Genomic DNA, 6,153 nt, shown 5'->3' with positions numbered 1-6,153 from the left:
TTTTGAATTTCGTAATTTGTAATTTGAGACTTTATTTAGTATCAATAGTAACAAAGCACAAAAATTATTGCGATTTATTGGATGGGATGCGCACTACAATGTTCCATTCATTCATCAAATGAAAACAGGATGACTAATCGATTCTTGAGATTTAAGAATCGATATCGGTTCGTAAAAATGAGAATCGATTAATATCAAGAAATCGATGTTTTTGACCCAGCCCTACTGTCTGCTGCGATCGTTTCGTTTGGTTTTGTTTGTTGTTTGCTTTGGTTTGTCTGTTTGTGAATGTGTTGCTGCGCTGTGGGAGCGTGAAGCCAACATGTCGACATTTATCCATTACACATATCTTGTGTTGATCATTGTCGGACTGTGCGCACCACGCCAAACTCCTTCAGCGGGCATCCAGGCCCAGTGTCTTATTACCTGCACCCGAGACGCGCTGCTGGCACTCCGATCGCCCTGTGGATCTAGCGCCTGCGTGAGCTCGGCCAGCGCGGTCCAGGAAAGGGGTCGCGCGCGCTAGCGTCCACGCCGGAGAGGCAGCCTCCTCTACCTTCAGTGATACTATGCAGCGCAAGATCACTTCGAGCTAAAATAAAAGAACTTCGGATGCTCTGAGTATCGCACCTCAAGTTTAATGGTGATCACGGAAACGTGGTTACACCGGGATATCCAGAACTCCCTGGTCGACATCGATGGATTTTCCTTTGTCAAACAAGAGGTGGCGGCATGGCTGTGTATGGAAGTAACAACTGGTGCAACAGTTCACAGTTAGGGAAACACTTTGCTGTCCGGATGTTGAGATTTTGCATTTGACTATGAGGCCGTTTTACCTCCCAGGGGAGTTCGGAAGTGTGGCCGTGTGCGTTGTGTACATTCCCCCAAGCGGGATCGCTAGGGCCGCAGCTCGCATTGCTAACTGTGTACACGGAGAACTGCAGCGCGCTCCGGCCGCCCCGTGTTCGTAATGGGCGACTGCAACCACTGTAAACTTGAATTAGCACTCCCTGGGTTCGAACAATATATCAAGTGCAGCTTTTATTCATAAAATAAATAAGAAGCAAATATAGTGGACAATATAATCAGGACGGAGGCGCCGGCGCGTGCACACTTCTCTCTATAGGCGTGTTCACTACTGCGAAGATGGCGAGTCTGCATCGTCAACTTTATTAATTTATCAGCTTTATCAATAATTCAAATGTTTCATGCATAATCATTACTTTCGCCGGTTATTTGTGGCAAGCTTTATTTCCGGTGTTGCGTGATATCTCTGCGCCCAGTGCTTCGCCTGTGCTTCCAAACATGCATTTGCCCACCTATCTAACTGTAGGGGAGACCGTGAATAACCCCAATTTAAAATAAAAAAAACGGTGGAGTGTTCCTTTAAGGCTGCCTGGGCCTGGCCATATCTGAACCGTCTCACTCAATCGGTCGGTGTTTAGGTCTATATTACAGCCGTTCCAGGCGTGCGCTTTATTTGAAATGCAGCATGCGATGTTGTTTAATAACTTTCAAACGGTAGAGGCTGTTCCTTTATAACATAGCCAAAGGTCGGTGTATTTTTGCTTTATACATTTTAGGCTTATTCTCAAATTCATATTGTGTTAGGGGGCGGGATTATTACGCAATTTTAATCGGACAATTTGACTGGAGAGATTTATTTTGTCGGACATTTCATTTTTTTCCCGGCCAATGTCCGGTAATTACCGGATAACGGAAACCCTGGTGCAACAGTAAATATAGAAAAAGTCTAATATAAAAACTAATAGCACCTCAACTTAAAATACCCGGCAGGCATGTAAACAAAAAATAAAAATGTTTTAAAAGTGTATAAAAAAAAAAAGGACAATATATACTATATACATTAGGGGTGTAACAGTTCACAAAATTTGCGGTTCGGTTTGATACGATACAGCAAAAAGAAAGAAATGCCAGAGAAATTTCCTATTTATTAAAAGAAAAACTATTTTTAAATAAGTTTGACTTTTCCTACATCTTGAAACTTTCAGGTTTATAAATGGGGGAAATCTTTGAAGGATGAACAAATAATGTTTTGGTAATCACATTACCAAAGAAACAGAGAAACATTTAAATATATATTTATATAATATTTGAGTTTTGAAGTGCAACATTAAATCCATGTTCATTACGGCACAATGTTTCTCCTGGTTAACCTTCTACGGTTGATAACGGAGAGATGTGAACGCTTCTCACTAGATCTCGAGATGATGTTATTACTTCAGTGGCGAACTCAAATGTTTTCTTCACTGGATCTCTCAGCTCAGTGTCGCTGGATCTCGCGCTGCACAGATGCTGCTGGTCTAAACTGATAAACGATCCGTTAAGCACAATATAATGAGAAGCGCAGTTTCGTTCCGCTTTCATTACGTTTGCCATGTGATGTTGCGCAACGTTGTGGTGATCGCGCCAGCGCGGATTTTGTCTGCAGGAAAATGGTCCTAGGAATCGTTCGGTTTGTATGCGTACCGAACCGGAAGCCTCGTACCGAAACGGATCAATAATTACGAATACATGTACCGTTACACGGCTAATTTACATATATCCGAGTCCTGATCGGGAGGTAACGTCCGATTCCGATCGAGTCTGAAACCACGTGATCAGATCGGGACATCCCTAAAAAAGACTGTTATCATTCCAGTCCCAAAGAAACCTTGTCCCAAGGAGAACAATGATTTTAGACCAGTAGCGGCTCTGATCGGGTCCACGGCGGCTCTGATCGGGTCACGGGCGGCTCTGATCGGGTCACCGTCGGCTCTGATCGGGTCAGTCGGCTCTGACCGGGTCACCGTCGGCTCTGATCGGGTCACGGGCGGCTCTGATCGGGTCACGGGCGGCTCTGATCGGGTCACGGGCGGCTCTGATCGGGTCACCGTCGGCTCTGATCGGGTCACGGTCGGCTCTGATCGGGTCACGGGCGGCTCTGATCGGGTCACCGTCGGCTCTGATAGGGTCACCGTCGGGTCTGATCGGGTCACCGTCGGGTCTGATCGGGTCACCGTCGGCTCTGATCGGGTCACGGGCGGCTCTGATCGGGTCACGGGCGGCTCTGATCGGGTCACCGTCGGCTCTGATCGGGTCACGGGCGGCTCTGACGGGTCACGGGCGGCTCTGACCGGGTCACGGGCGGCTCTGATCGGGTCACCGTCGGCTCTGATCGGGTCACCGTCGGCTCTGATCGGGTCACGGGCGGCTCTGATCGGGTCACCGTCGGCTCTGATCGGGTCACGGGCGGCTCTGATCGGGTCACGGGCGGCTCTGATCGGGTCACCGTCGGCTCTGATGGGGTCACCGTCGGCTCTGATCGGGTCACGGGCGGCTCTGATCGGGTCACGGGCGGCTCTGATCGGGTCAGTCGGCGGCTCTGATCGGGTCACCGGCGGCTCTGATCGGGTCAGGCGGCTCTGATCGGGTCACCGGCGGCTCTGATCGGGTCACCGGCGGCTCTGATCGGGTCAGTCGGCTCTGACCGGGTCACCGTCGGCTCTGATCGGGTCACGGGCGGCTCTGATCGGGTCACGGGCGGCTCTGATCGGGTCACCGTCGGCTCTGATCGGGTCAGTCGGCTCTGACCGGGTCACCGTCGGCTCTGATCGGGTCACGGGCGGCTCTGATCGGGTCACGGGCGGCTCTGATCGGGTCACGGGCGGCTCTGATCGGGTCACCGTCGGCTCTGATCGGGTCACGGGCGGCTCTGATCGGGTCACGGGCGGCTCTGATCGGGTCACGGTCGGCTCTGATCGGGTCACGGGCGGCTCTGATCGGGTCACCGTCGGCTCTGATCGGGTCACCGTCGGGTCTGATCGGGTCACCGGCGGCTCTGATCGGGTCACGGGCGGCTCTGATCGGGTCACGGGCGGCTCTGATCGGGTCACCGTCGGCTCTGATCGGGTCACGGGCGGCTCTGACGGGTCACGGGCGGCTCTGACCGGGTCACGGGCGGCTCTGATCGGGTCACCGTCGGCTCTGATCGGGTCACCGTCGGCTCTGATCGGGTCACGGGCGGCTCTGATCGGGTCACAGGCGGTTCTGATCGGGTCACGGGCGGCTCTGATCGGGTCACCGTCGGCTCTGATCGGGTCACGGGCGGCTCTGATCGGGTCACAGGCGGTTCTGATCGGGTCACAGGCGGTTCTGATCGGGTCACAGGCGGTTTTGATCGGGTCACAGGCGGTTCTGATTGGGTCAGTCGGCTCTGATCGGGTCACAGGCGGTTCTGATCGGGTCACAGGCGGTTCTGATCGGGGTCACAGGCGGTTCTGATCGGGTCACAGGCGGTTCTGATCAGGTCAGATGGCTCTGATCGGGTCACGGGCGGTTCTGATACTATGTAATGACATTTAAATTATTCATTTGACACAATGCACATCATACATGCATGTTTTTAAATATTTAAACAATGCATGCACTAATTAATCTCTGTAATGGCATTTATAATTACACATTAACACACGCTTTAAACGACCCATACCAGGGTATATTATAAATTATGTATAAATAATGTATATACATGCATATGTGTGTATTTATAAAATAATTATACACAGTACACACACACACATATTACCCAATGTAAACACAAACGTTTATTTCGGATGCGATTAATTGTTTCCCAGCACTAATTTTTATGTAAAACAGTTCGAAAATGTGCAATAAGCAGCATAAATAAACTTTATACAGCATAGCTTGCCTTAATGCATTTCCAAAATAAAGACTCTGTGAAATGCATCATTCCGCAAGAGTTCATGAAGATATTTAATAAAGTCACGTGACCTACAGCTGTCAAAATGTGCAGACGCATCAAACGCACAACTTTGATGGTCTCATTTCACGGTCATAAATTCATAAACTCAAAAGTCAAACTGCTGATATTTTCGGCAACTGAATTAAAGTGCACAAGCGATAAATTAGTGCGTTCCGCTTTAAGATGAGGAAGAGGAGGATGCGCGCGACCGGGGGAGGAAGAGCAGCCCGGGACTCTTATTGTGATGCAGTGAACAACAACACTTACTAACACACTTACTAACACACTCTAACACCACAGAATCCTGAAATATGATCACAAACATCATAATAACGTCAATCATCATCACATCTCTGCAGGATAGCAGTCAGTCACGCGCGCGCGCGCTTTTAAACACTTCAACGGTCATTTAATAAGCGCTCAGCACTGAAATCCCTCAAACACGGGAGAAAGAGCCCGAATCTGATCAATACTGTCGATCAGTTTCATAAACCTGAGAGGATTGTGACTCAAATAAAGCCAGACTTGACTGGGAACTCTCCTCGGACACGACAGAGTAAAGTTTACCTCAGATTTACCTCAGTTGTAGCTTCGTTTACCTCACTTTTACCTCAGTGATTTATGTCACATCTAATGACGGAACGTTTTATATTATAAATATCAGTTAACTCAAAACATTAAACCTGAAACTGTTCGACACAACTTCAGCTTCAAAGGCGAAACATTGTGACTTAACGTTAGTAACTTAGTTACTCGTGAGTTATGAACCGTGTGTGTGTGTGTGTGTGTGTGTGTGTGTGTGTGTGTGAGTGAGAGAGAGTGAAAGAGTGTGTGAGGAAGAGGAGCAGCTCGCGATCCTCCGAGCGCTTGAACTCTGTCTCGTCACTCACCGGGTCTCGCTGACGGTTACTCGGGCCGGTTCCTCCGGTAATTCACTCGGATAATCCCGGGAAACACTCTTTCTCCGGTCGCTCGCGTCCTCCGGTGCCGGATTGTGCCGCTCGGTCACACACACACACACACCGCGGCGTCACCGCACTGCGCATGCGCGCTGGAGCTCACCAGGGACCATCATCACCGACGTCTTCCTCACACACACACACACCCGAGCACAGGTGACCCGCAGCTCAGGTGAACCAGCTCATAGCAGTTTACCATTATTAGTGATGATGATGATGATGATGAATAATCACTGATGTAAGTCTGGGAAAACAAGTAACACACACACATGAAAACTCTCTTATATTTGAGCTTCATCTTTGTCTAGGTTCCAGCTCTGCTCTTCATCAGGTGCATCATCATGGGATGATTTTAAACTAAACTCACGTCAGCTTTATTCCTCCAGCGCTTCACACAGTCCTGATCGCGTCACAGTAATGAACAGCAGA

At 49.3% G+C, this 6,153-nt stretch overlaps 1 long non-coding RNA gene across 1 annotated transcript in view; it reads right to left on the bottom strand.

The window, feature by feature from the left end:
* Positions 1-5,667, bottom strand: part of LOC130069780 (uncharacterized) — a 22,451-nt gene extending 16,784 nt beyond the window's left edge. The window contains exon 1 of the long non-coding RNA XR_008803799.1: positions 5,656-5,667. This is a non-coding gene — a long non-coding RNA (uncharacterized LOC130069780). The remainder of the gene's footprint in view (positions 1-5,655) is intronic.
* Between the last annotated feature and the right edge of the window lie 486 nt (positions 5,668-6,153).

The sequence above is a fragment of the Rhinichthys klamathensis genome, unplaced genomic scaffold (assembly GCF_029890125.1).
Source record: "Rhinichthys klamathensis goyatoka isolate OS25496 unplaced genomic scaffold, OSU_Roscu_1.1 h1tg000379l_1, whole genome shotgun sequence".
Taxonomy (NCBI): Eukaryota; Metazoa; Chordata; class Actinopteri; order Cypriniformes; family Leuciscidae; genus Rhinichthys; species Rhinichthys klamathensis.
The sequence above is the reverse complement of the archived record's forward strand: the minus strand, read 5'-3'. Positions and strand labels throughout refer to the sequence as shown.